Genomic DNA, 13592 nt, shown 5'->3' with positions numbered 1-13592 from the left:
CCTAACAGCATAACCTGCAACTCCCTGGTTACCGCAGGTTCTCTGGGGCGGAAGTCCAGATCTCTTTTGCAACTTGATTAATCTTCCCATATTGGAGAAATTGTCCTGTCCCCAGCTCAAACATTGACTCCGCATCTTCCCTAGTAATGAATTGTTTATTGTAGAAAAAATCTCCCCCCGCCCCCACCCAATCATCAGGCACCCACCCTCCTCCCATCTGCGGACCGACATTGAGGCCTCCATTTTTGGCAAATGGTTGTACCACCCATAGTGGCATGTCTGGGGCATAAGGGGCGTGTCTCACAATTTTATTTAACTACTCACTCCCATATCCGTGCTACATGACGGACTATGTATGGGACAGACCGTGGGGTGCACGCCCCCAGCATCAATAGTGCTGCCAGTGAGTGTTCTCCATATATGCTGGCCACAAATCTTTTCTCCCAGTTGTCACTCTCATCCAACCAGTGTATTGCGTGCTGAAGCTGGGACGCCATGTAATATAATTCTAAGTGTGGAACTTCAATCCACCTGTCTGCCATGTTCTCTGCAATGTCTCAAATCTCACTCTTTTCCTTTTGTGTCTCCATAATAATTCTATTAGTAATGCATGCAGGGTCTTCAAGTGCGCCGGTATTTCATATAGGGAGTGTTGTAAAGTATACAGACATCGAGGAAGTATTATCTTTTTAATAATTGCAATTCTGCCCATGAGGCACTGCGGTACCTTTTGCCAGAAGCAAATTGGTTAATTTTTTCTCCTCGGCCTCATTGTACAGGATAAATCATTATACCAGTGATTGATATTGGCATTGAATTGATTGATTGCACCCCTTTTTGTACTTTAATGTTGACAGTAAACATCTAATGGTCCAGTTTGTCGCATCATACACTGCTTCCCAGTTGATGTTAAAAGGTGAAGTTACATTTCCATGGCTTCTATTATAACTAATACTATATATGGTGAGCAGTCGCTTTTTAGGTCGGCCTACCGCCTGCGCTTCTCTATATGAGGCTTATTGTGAGCGTTTAAAACTTCTGTGTGGGTCTCACTCCTCACACACATTCTACTGGCCTTTGCGTGTGTCTTTCAAGAATGAAAGCACGCAAATGGTCAAAGGTGGGTGCATGTCCCACCTCTTCTTCAAAAGTTCACTCCCACAGCGTCTTGGTTCGGGAGCGAGTATCGGCGCACATGGTGCAGCTGCATTCCTCCTCGCGTCGTGGATCATGTTACTTAATAAAGACAGCACGGTCGCTTTCACTTTAGCGGCCGCGCTTGTTGTTTTGTGTAGGCTTGTTTGCAGTAGGGCTGGCCTGTCTCACATCCTGGGCCTGTCATGCCTGATTGTATCTCTGGAGATGAATGCCTCTTTGAACAATGCTCCTTCGCAGACCTCATTAAACTTGCAGGGACACTGGCGGGATTTTGTACTATTAACAATGCTGTTTTTTGTTCTTTCAGGGCACCAAAATCCTAGTCAGTAGTAGCATCAGTGATTATTGCCAATGAACGCAATGTTGTGATATTTTCATTGTTTTTGTAAGTGGCGGTGTCGCTTCATTACCCACAGCAAAAACGAGAAGAACAGAAATGTTTTTATAGCGGCACCGTCACAAATTTTTCTGGGAGAAAGTGTGCATAACTGATGGCACCCGTATTCTAAATATCTTAAGCTGGCAATATGAATAAAATCAATCTGCTGCCAAGGCAACCAATATTGACTATTCTGAAGGATTTTTTTTTTTTTTTTGCACGAATGATAGCATTACGCATGTTTTGCATGCTTTTGTTTCACAGTCCATTACGATGCCACTGTATGTATGTGCATGGTGTTTTTAAAGGATTATGAGGGTTATTTTTTACAGAAAATGTTTAACTTATTCAAATATCAAAAAGCCATTTCTTCCAAATTGAAAGTGCGTAGTAAAATGTATACACGCTTGCAATGATGCAAGCCTTTCTCACACATAGCATTGCGCTTTTGCACACTAGAGGACTGTTGTTTTTATTTTACATATTTAAAGTTCCCTACATTACTTGGAGTATAAAAAACAGAAGCTTTTCAAAATCACTAACTGGTACTTTATACCGTACACATTACCACAGAAACTGAATTGAGTTCTTTGTTTAAGGTGGGGCGGGGGGCATATTTTTTACCAAGTACAGCAATCTTTTTTTACCTGCTAGGAGCAGGAAGAAAGCAGTGGCCATTTAGCTCAGGTCATCTTGGCCATCATCACCCTTTTTTTCATTCTTCCGCCCTGTAAACTACTTGGGCATTCTCATATCACTGATGAACATTTAGCACTGCCACCCCTACCTATTTGAACTTACTGTCCTCGTGCCACCCAGCGTGAATGTGTCACTTCCCTCCTTACACCCTGAAACCCCCTCTCAGGTCCTTCCTCTTTCCCCAGCCAACTTTAACCAACTCTCTCCATCATGGCTCTGGCAGCCACCCTCCAAACTTGAACCTATTCTTGTGTATGGTGGCAGGTGTGGATTGTCTCTTTCCAATTTTTTCCCATCACAGCCTGGTATGAGACTGACAGCCTTCCTTCCAACCAATGGGGATGGAGTGCTTTCAATGTCCAATGACATTGCGTTGTGCTGTGATTAGCTTAAGCCATGCCTGAAACTGGTGGCAAAGGTATAAGACCAGTTTAGATAACTTCAGATCTGTTTGTTGTGAAAATGTTATGCAATCGCATTTTTAAATGTGCACAGCCAAATCTCCCAGCACTAACAGTAAAATATTTCAAAACACTTTAGTAACACAAATGAATTTGCTGTGCTCCTTGAGTGAGTGCACTCATTAAATGAGGTGTAATTCTGTAAGTCTGAATCTTGTTCTGTGCACTGATGAGGATGCTGCATTACATTTTCAAATAATTTCTGGAAATGCTTTGAATTAAAATGTACCACTTGTGCTAATGCGATAGCGCTGATACAAGTATTGAATTGTCAGGATTGCTTTGCACCACCAACGGATACCTATGGATTTGCATTATTATGTTTGACTGCAGTAATTCTATGTCCGGACCGGAGGCGAGGATTATGCTCCACTTTCTTTATTATCCATACTCCAGCAGCTTCAACTTAAACGTAAAAACTTCAAGTACATTGGTTCCTTCTGTTCAAGGATCACATGTAGTCCACCAATCAGCGGCTCCCATGGGCTACGAGGTCGTGCTGCTGCCAACACCATTCCTTTTTCTCTTCCTGCTTTCCGGCATAGATCAGTGTTTCACTCGCTTGTCTGGGCAAAGGAAAAAAAAAATCTTGATTTAGTGCCTTATTGTTTGCCTTATTATTGTCTCTATTGTTTATGCTTGATTACCGCGTGTCAGCGCTTTCTAATCGAAGTGTGCAAATGCGCTCGCTGTTTACTTATAATGGCTAAAATTGGTTTTCATTGTTAAGATATCGCAGTTTCACTATTGCTGATTGTTTGCTGCATATCAATATTTGTGGCCGTTGTTAGTTTGGGGACGCAGGAGCTTTCCGCTCCACTCGCGGCCCCTCCCTGAGGTGACAGTGCGGTGCGCACAAGCACTGATAGGGGACATGTGATGTCTGTTGGTTCTTGACATGGTCTTAAGCGGCGGAACCATCGAGACGTGCATAATGGCCCTCTTCGCCACCACGCCACCTCAACTCACGGAAGCCCTGACGCCTGCTCTCGCAGGTCCGTATTGTGCCGGCTCCCTTATGCCTGCGAGCAGCGGGTTCGTATTCAATGCTGTAAGGTGTGATCTGTGTTTCCACATTTGCCTGGATTTTACCATTTTGTGGGGAGCGCTAAGCAGGGGCGGGCCCAGAGTTCTGATACCCGTTTAGGTGCTGGATGAGTCGCCCCTTTCGGCCACTTAGGCCTGTATCTAGCACACTTTGTGGTGCCCAAAAATTATAGTGCCCTCATGCATGCCATAATTCCCCACAGAGTGTGTTCATCACTGGCGCTTAGAGCGTTTGGTGTTGCAGTTCCCTACTCCTATTTTCCCACCAGCACAGGTCATGGAGGAGTACACTGAGGAAGAGTCCATGCAGGTATTGCCACTAGACGATGAATTGTGCGATGCCGTGGATGCTTCCATCCACCAAGCAGTCTTCGCTGCCATGGGGCCCTTTGAGCGCCGTGTTATGCAGTATGTCTACGCTATTCAAGTGCAACGCCCTGGAAAGCGTAAAAGCAGGTCAGACATGGACCTTGGGGCATTTAAACAACTCAAAAAAGCGTTTTTGGCCATGCCAGATGGGGATTCTCAAAATGTGCCCCTTGAAGTCCCAGGGCCCTCTTTCATAGAGGACGATGAGGATTCGAAGGACGAGTCTCTAGACTTGGTGCCCAGTAGAGTCCCCTACCCTGGATGTGCCCAAAGAGGTTGAATCGGACATGTTGGTCCCTCCCTCTTCTTCAAAATGGACCCCTTCGCCTAAGGTAGCGACGTAAGTAGCCTGACGCTTGCGGAAGCCCTTAGATAAGGAGGTATGGGCTTGCCTTAGAGCGGAGTGCCCACGTCCTGCCTTACCGGGCAAAGTTGCGCTGACCCAGGCAGTTGACCCCAAGATGGCAACCTTCCTCCAAAAATACATCTGTGATCCGAAAAAAGGGATCGACAGATCCTGGAAATCGTGCTAGGACAAACTCCTGGATATAGCGGGTCCACTCACCAAAGTCCTGGAATTGGCGGAGGAAGCTACACTAGGAGGAACTCCACTCTCCCCAGAAAAGGTGTCGAATTGGGCCCAACGAGCACTTGTTTTTCTGGGTAACGACAATTGCTCCCTTTCTATGGAAAGGAGGCGCTCCTATCTTTTGAATGTTGATCCCGAACTGGGAGACCTTTCCTCGTCCGATGCTGGTGCCAAAGCACAGGGTGGTCTCTTCGTTGAACTTTTTATTAAGGAACTCACCAAGTTAGTTACCACATTTGCATCTTTAGATAAGGCTCAGTCCTCTATAAAAAAATTGTCTTCCACCCCAGAGTTTTTGTTGGGGGTGGTCGTGGAAGAGGACGCTTCTACACGCAAGGCCCTCAATGAGGCGCAGGCAAGAAGCCCCAGGGTCGCCAAGAATTCTTCCAGTCCCACCGGGGATTCAGAGGACGCAGAGGCAGAGGAGCACCCAGAGGCCGATCTGGGCCTAACTCAGGTGAGCCTTTCTCATTTCCGACACCATTCGGTGGGGGGCAGGTTGGCACTTTTCGCTCACAATTGGAGGATCATTACCTCCGATGCAAGAGTGTTACAAACCGTACAGGGTTTCCACATAGTTTTACGGGTCACCCGTGCAAGAGACTCGACCACTGGATTTTGCACAAGCTCAGGCAAACCTCATAGATCAGGAGGTAACATAACTTGTGCAAAAGGGGGCAGTGATACCCGCTCACCTTCATCCCAGGCTATTTCTCCGCAATGTCTTCCTGGTAGACAAGACGGATGGAGGACAACGTCCAGTCATAAACTTGAAAGAGTTCAATCAATGGCTAATTTACTGCCATTTCAAAATGGAAGGCATACACCTACTCTGAGACCTTCTTCAGCCAGACGATTGGATGGCCAGACTGGACTTAAAGGATGCAAAGGAGACAAGGTAGCGAAGCGCTTTGTTACAGGAGCGCGTTGCGTGTTGACCGCTTTTTAATTGCATTCTGTGTGCTGAATTTGTGCTGCACGTAGACAGTTGGGCTTTTTAAAACTCCCTCTTACCCGCACAGTAAATTGTGTCCCCCACCGCCGCTTGGCGGGCTTGGTTCCTGGGGTGGGCGCCATCGTTGAGAGGGGCAGAACAGCTTCCTTCCGCCAGCGCTTGACTGCGCATGTGTCAGCGAGGGGACGCCTACTAAAGGCGAGTCCCTGGCGTTTTCCAGCAGACAAGGTAGCGAAGCGCTTTGTTACAGGAGCGCGTTGCGTGTTGACCGCTTTTTAATTGCATTCTGTGTGCTGAATTTGTGCTGCGCGTAGACAGTTGGGCTTTTTAAAACTCCCTCTTACCCGCACAGTAAATTGTGTCCCCCACCGCCGCTTGGCGGGCTTGGTTCCTGGGGTGGGCGCCATCGTTGAGGGGGGCAGAGCAGCTTCCTTCCGCCAGCGCTTGACTGCGCATGTGTCAGCGAGGGGACGCCTACTAAATGCTCCTCCCTTCCGTAGCGGGATCGCGGAGCGGGCGCGTCCTCGCGTGGCCGGAGTCGTGCCAGAGTCCTGCCCGTCTGCGCCCGTCCGCGACAGGACGTGCTGGACGTGGCTGGACTCTGACCCCCCTCCTGGCCGTACTCCTGTTCATCATGCGGTGCTACACCAGAGACAGTCTGGCTGCCATCAACCGGTCCTGGGTGACCTGTACTGCACCTCGGGTGGATCCCTTATGCGGCCCGTTTTCGTGTGGTTGCGGATGTTTTACCCTGTCTGCCCCCGTAAGTAGGAACTGCAGGGAGGCCACCCGTGCGGCCATTAGTCCACAGCCTTTTATCAGCTTATGGAATCTCAATGCCAGGTCGCTTGTTAGGCATCATCTAGATATTCGCGATCTGCTAGATGAGGAGTTGCCTGACCTATTCTGCGTGACGGAAACCTGGCTGCAGGATGCCGACACGGCCGTTGTCAATCTGGCCTTCCCGCCGGAATACTCGGTATTCACTTTAAACAGAGCTTCTAGAGGCGGAGGAATAGCTCGTGCTGTTAAATCCTGCTATTCTTGTACGTGGCATGGTCAAAAAATCCCGGGTTGTGAAAGTGCTATGTTCAAGGTAGCTATTACACCTAACTTCACCCTGTCGGGGCTATTGATTTATCGGCCCCCGGGGAGCGAAGTGGCCTTTAGAGCGGCGCTACCTGACGCCATTAGTGAACTGGCTACGGGGTGCTCCAATTTTTCCATCATTGGAGATTTAAATCTGCACTTTGACAACTTAATCAGCCCCTCGGTGTCCAGTTTTGTGGCAGATCTTGAGGCGCTCCAGCTGATTCAGCTGGTGGCACAGCCCACCCATTCAGGGGGTCATACCCTTGATCCGTTTTTTACTAATCTTACGGAAGCCTGCATTACCAGCTACACACCTCTAGCATGGACTGATCATTACTTGATACAGATCCATTGCCCTACTCCGGCTATTCAACCCAAACCAGTGGTGTGTTCGATTCCAAGACGACACTGGAACAAACTTAAGCTGGATGAGTTTTTCCACCTCCTATCGGCTGACCCATTTGTCATCACGGGGTCGCCTGATCAGGTCTATGACAGGTTTTGCAATTGGGTATCCAGGGCTTTGGACACTCTTATTCCCTTGGTAGGCTGTAAAACTGGGACCGGTAAAGCCAGCCCCTGGTACGACGACTCACTGCGTGCATTGAAGGTCTCTTGTAGGCGTGCAGAGCGGGCTTGGCGTAAAGCCTACAACAGCACGAAGAAAGTTCTCTACTTGTCTACTGTGAAAGTGTATCACCGGGCGGTATGCAGAACTCGTGCCGCATTTTATGCTGCACAATTCAGGACTAGCTCGAACCCGTCTAAGGCTATTTTTAAGGTATTGAAAGACCTTACTGCCAAAAAGGTAACAACGACGTACCAGAGCTCTGTTGAGCACTGTGAAAAATTGGCAGAGTTCTTCCTGGAAAAGGTGAATGCCATTTATCGGGCCTTTCCTTTGGCCACTCCCTCGGCGAATACATCTCTTAAGCCGCTACCATCTGAGGGATTGCATTCCTTTCCTATTTTAACATCTGATAGTCTAGACACATTGGCCCGTCAAGTGAAGTCTGGGTCCCCAGAGGATCCACTTTGCCCAGATGTGTTCAAAGACCTAGCGGTACATGATATCTCACCGCTATGCTCTCTGATCAACTCGTCATTAACATCCGGCGATGTTACACTGAAGTGGAAGTGAGCCATAGTTCGGCCTATCCTCAAGAAACCTAGCCTGGACGGCAGCAAGCCTGAGAGCTATCGGCCGATTTCACTCTTGCCGTGGCCGGCTAAGGTTACGGAGGCGCATGTAAATGCTGTCCTCTCGGAACATCTCCGCCGCGCAGATATCCTCGACGCGACGCAGAATGGGTTTAGGGCTGGTCATAGCATGGAGACGGCTCTGCTTTATATGGTGGAGCACCTTCGCTCCGTGCTTGACGCGGGACAAACGGCAGCGCTTGTGCTATTAGATCTGAGCGCTGCCTATGACACAGTCTCGCACCCGATACTTCTGCGGCGCCTAGAGGAGGCTGGTGTCACCGGTATCGCTCTCCAGTGGTTCCGGTCGTTTTTAGCCAACCGGGCCTTTAGCGTGACCGTCCCACCTTACCAGTCCAAATTCCATCCGTTGAACCTGGGGGTCCCCCAAGGCTCCTCGCTGAGTCCTACGTTGTTTAATCTGTACGTAAGGCCGCTAGCTGAGGTTGTCAGGCAATGGGGTATGACGATGGTGTCATACGCCGATGACACCCAGCTAGCGGTTACTATCAGCGGGGATGCCGAAGTCGATGCCCCCAGGTTTCAACAAGGACTGCGGGCGGTCGCCAGCTGGATGACGTCCAACTGTCTCCAGCTGAACGCTAGTAAGACCGAGGTCATGGTCGTTGGCAGACAGCCGGATCTTTGGGGAGAGAGATGGTGGCCTGGGGATTTGGGTCCTGCTCCCATCCCAGTCGCCGAGCTTAAGAACCTCGGGGTCTGGCTGGACCCTTCCCTTACGTTTGTGTGTCATACCAAACGCACGGGGGCCTGCTGCTTTGGCATCCTGCGCGGGCTCCGTCCAGTGCTTAAGTTCTTCGATGCCCCCACCAGGCAACTCATGATCCAAGCCACTGTCATCTCCAGGCTGGATTATGCGAGTTCCTTACTGGTTGGCCTGAATCAGGCGGAGATTGGGCGTTTACAACGGATTCAGAACGCCGCAGCAAGAGCGGTGGTAGGCCTCCCAAGATTCTGCCCTACCTCCAGTACCCTGCGGTCATTGCATTGGCTCCCGGTGGCCCAGCGGATTCAGTTTAAGGTCCTCTGTGTCGCCTATAAAATTCTGAAGGGGTCCCCAGCAACGATTCTTATGGCCCTCCTCGCTCATTACACCCCAGCACAACTCTTAAGATCTGCAGACCTAGAACTGGCTGTTGTGCCGCGCTTCAAGCGGAGTAGACCTGGAGGACGTTCGTTTCGAGTGCGCGCGGCTGCCCTGTGGAACTCCCTGCCCCCGGCGATTCGTGCTATGAGGGATCTGCTTTCCTTTCGCCGTGCGGTGAAAACCTTTTTATTCCCTTAGTTCGTTTACACTGTTTGTTTATTGTTTAGTTGTGTTGTGCAGCTGCCTTGTCGGGCGCCAGGACGCTCCTTAGCTGGAGCATCTGTGCGCCAAATAAAAACGCATAACATAACATGCATACTTAGTGGTACCCATTTTCCCGCCACATTGCCGCTTCCTACAGTTTTTGTGGAAAGACCAGGTGTACAAGTTTGTGTCACTCCCCTTCGGGCTGTTTCCTTCACCAAGCTCCTCAAACAGGTGATGGAAACATTGAGGGCGAAAGGTTTTCGCCTCGTTATGTATTTGGACGACATCCTCCTGTTGGATCAATGTCCTTAACTCCTCTCCCAACGAGTACAGGAGACCGTAGACCTCCTCAAAAATCTGGGTTTCGTAATCCACAACTAGAAGTCGGTGTTTGCGCCCTCCAAACAAATGACTTTTATGGGCTTCATAGTGGACTCTGTGTCCCGTACTTTTAGTCTTCCGGCGTGCGAGATGACCAAGATCCGCAGCGAGTGGAGACTAGTCTTAGTTCGTTCCTCAACCTCTTTGCTCCAGATCGCACGATTGGTGGTATTCTTAGCCTCCTCGATTCAGGCGATCTTTCCTGGGCCGCTCCATTACAGGGCATTACAATGCCTGAAAGCCTCCCACCTCTGCAGGGGACTTCAATTCTTAGATCAGGTTACCCTATTGGAGAAGGTGCGCATGGAAATGAGATGGTGGCTGGACCACATGAAAGCCTTAGTCATAGAATCCACCAGCAAATCTGGGTGGGGGGCTCGGTGCGGGACTCCTTTACCGGAGGAAAGTGGTCCGCCTTCGAGACCCAACTGCATATCAACTGCCTGGAGCTGATGGCGGGTTCCTTCGCCATCCGATGTTGGACGAAGGAGAAGGCCTCTTGCACGGTGCTACTCAAGATGGACAATGTCTCGGCAGTCAGGTACATAAACCATCGCGGAGGGACAAAATCCAAAGCTTTAGCAGATCCTGCTAAAGATTTCTGGACATTCTGCCTATCCCACAACATCTCGGTAACGGCGGAATATCTCCCGGGGGCCTTTAACGTCGTAGCAGACTGGTGCTCCAGGAGATGGGAGGACATGAGCCTTTGGCAACTTCATCCGCCGCTGTTTCAGAAACTCCACGACAGGTGGGACCCGTTCTCGGTGGACCACTTTGTGTCCCGGCTAGATCACCAACTTCCCCGGTTTTTCAGCTGGAAGCTGGATTTTCTGGCAACAGCGACGGACGCTTTCCTTCAGGATTGGTCCAAGGAGACGGAGTATGCCTTTCTGCCATTCGCCATGATTGAGGCTCACGACGCAAGTCCGCAGGCAATGAGCGAAGGTGGTTCTGATCACCCCGTATTGGAGGTCTCAAGTGTGGTTTTCAGTTCTTCTGGAACTTTCTTGGGATACTTCAATCCTTCTACCCCGAGAACCCGGTCTCCTGAGAGACCCTCAGGGCGGTCAACATCTCCCTCATCCAGCAAGGCCGGATGCCCTTAGTGGCTTGGCAGATTTCGGGCATCGCTGGAGAATCTCAGGCCTATTGTCAGGCGCTCAATTCTCCTGGGAGCGGCTTGGGCCGATAGCTCCAACAAGCCCTATAAATCAGCATGGACAAGATGGGTCGGTTGGTGTCTTTGAAACAACCAGGATCCAGTGGGGTGCAAAGTGGTAGCCATTATTAATTTTTTGGCTTCCCTGGCAACACAGTGTTTGGCATTTCGGTCAATCAACTCCTATAGATCGGCAATCTCAGCTGGACACCTCCTGATTTCGGGAGCCCCTGTGGGGGAGCACCTTTTGATTTGCAAGTTGTTGCAGGGAATGCGCCTTTCACTTCCATCGGAACGCCGGTACTCCTCACTTTGGGAGGTTAACAATGTGTTGCATCTTTTCATGTCTTGCCAACCCAATCGATAGCTTTTGCGCAAATAACTCGCAGCCAAACTGGTTATACTTTTGTGCCTAATATCTTTCCACTGTGTGTCAGATGTCGGGGCGCTGGACATTACAGGTCGAATTTTTACCCCTGAGGGGGTAATTTTTTTAGGTCTTGTGGCGTTAACCGCGCGAAAGCTTCGCTTTCCAGGAGACAAGACCTGGCCGCGCGCATCTGCCAGAATGGGATGGGATCGGAGCGGGTGGCGCGCACAACCACGCACTTCGATTCCGGCAGGCTAGTCACACACACACCCACACAGAGACGCGCACACACACACAGGCACACACGCAGAGACATACACGCACACACACACTAGTGCACATACACGCACACATACACGCACACATACACACGAGCGCACACAGACACCCCTCTCCCCCCCCCTTACAACTAAGACCCACTCACCTCATCAGCGCAACTCTGGACTCCAGCCGCCACCGCGGGGCTCTCCCTCGGACATGGGAGCCCCGCGTCACCACTGCTCCTCTCCTGACTGCTCATCTCCTGGCCAGCCACTCCGTGGGCGCGAGCTTCTAGCAGGAAACTAAAGTCTCGCCCCACGGTAGTTTTCGTCACTCGCACCACTGCACCACCGGTAAGCGGGCTTCGGGGGCTTCAGTTTTTTTTTTTTGTGTATTTTCTTTGCTCTTTTTTAAAAAGGCAAAAGTTTCACAGTTTATGAGCTTGCAATAGGTTGCATTTTCCTGAGTTGCTTCGGTTTAACTGCAATTTTACGCACTGGTTCCACCAACATGGATTTCACTATTGGGCAATCTTGGCTAAACATTCACTTAGGGTTGTGCTTGTTAGGCGCATCGCAAAGCTGCAGCGCGACTGCTGTACGCCTTTATAAACCGAAACCCTGCTTTGTGCCCCGCGAGCACCGGCCCTAGGCCGTAGCAAACAAACGCCCTGCACACATTCTAACAGCCCACACAACTGAAATACTGGAGGCACTGAGAGATCTGGAAAATACCAAGGTGCTGGGCCCACCAGGCTCCAGAGACGTAACAATGGTGACATGCGCATTAAATTGGGTCTCCGCCCTCGCTATGCTAGTAAAACAGGATTGTAATGGGTGGAGTGGGCTCCTGTGTTACTACACCTGCTGCACGAATAACAACTACGCCTCTATCTAGCTGGATGCCAACATGCCAAGCTGCGAGGAAGGAGTTTGCCCAACCGAAAGGGTTATTTGACCTTTGAATTCTTTGGAGTTCCAGGCCAGCCTTGAGGAACACGTTTTTGGGGCGCGCTTCTTTTAGGAAGCAGCGGTATGGAATGAGGCCGTCATCTCGAAGAAGGTGACTTAGCAGTACCTTGAGGCTCATGTGACACCTGTCCTTCTAGGGTATCTTGGAGACTCGGGCCCACGTGCCCATAATGCATGAATGAATGAATGAGTAGGCGTACGCTGTGCATGCTGCTACCGGCGTTGCCAGATTACCCCAAGTCCGCAGGACGCCACGTTTCCACACTAGGCGGCCTGGACAGGTGTGGTCTGGAGCAGGGAAGTCAGCGGTCGGGCAGGTGAGAGGCTGGCAGTGGTGGGTAGTGCAGGATGCTGACAGAGAAAGCTAAAGCCGGTGGCCAATGTGAGAAGGCAACACTGCGGGGCAGTGTGGTAGGTGTGGACCTATATATGTATGTATATGGTATCTATATACCCTGGGCCTACTCCAAGGCAGCAGAGTAGTAGAGTGTGTGTGTGAGAGAGACTTCTGAGAGTAGAGTTCCTTAAAGAGGGGAAAGAAGTGAGTCTTCAGCTGTTTCCTAAATTGGACTAGGGGTGGGGCAGTCCTGGTGGATACTGGGATGTTGTTCCAGAGCCTGGGTGCACAGGCGGAGCGGCCTGCAGCACACTGCTTTTCCCTTTCAAGCACTTTCTTCTTTGCAGTCTGCTGGTGACCTGGCTGCAGGAAGCGGGGATAAATACCTCGCATTTTGGCGCGCACTCGGTGAGGTGTGCAATGGCTTCTAAGCTTTTTAGCTCTGCGCCAGACTGGAAGACATACTAAACGCTGCAGATTGGTCTTCGGACTCTGTGTTTAAAAGATTCTATTTTAAACCATTCATGAATATGGCATCTTTGGTGGGTGACAATCTTTGAACAAGCATAATTCTCACCTCCGGTCCTGACATAGAATGAAAAATGTCCTGGTTATCATGACTGAAAGTTTCAATTCTATTAAGGACGCGGATGCGAGGATTATTCCCACCCAAGGCTCCTTGAGACCTAGTCCCTCCTGAAGGATAAGAAGGCAGAGGCTCATCAGGCCTTTTCTAGTTTCACCATAAGGTATAGGGGGATATCTCAAAGTCTATCTCTTCGTTTTGCCTGATTAAGGGTTTGTCTCCCATATGTTCCTTAATGCTTTGATCTATGCCTGTGGTGC

The 13592-nt window shown here is 50.0% G+C and overlaps 1 protein-coding gene across 1 annotated transcript in view; it reads left to right on the top strand.

Moving 5' to 3' along the window:
* Window positions 1-13592, top strand: part of NAA25 (N-alpha-acetyltransferase 25, NatB auxiliary subunit) — an 893576-nt gene that overhangs the window by 79167 nt on the left and 800817 nt on the right. The window lies entirely within an intron of this gene.

Source organism: Lissotriton vulgaris, chromosome 11 (assembly GCF_964263255.1).
Source record: "Lissotriton vulgaris chromosome 11, aLisVul1.2, whole genome shotgun sequence".
In the NCBI taxonomy this organism is placed as follows: Eukaryota; Metazoa; Chordata; class Amphibia; order Caudata; family Salamandridae; genus Lissotriton; species Lissotriton vulgaris.
This window is presented reverse-complemented; position numbering and strand designations above follow the sequence as displayed.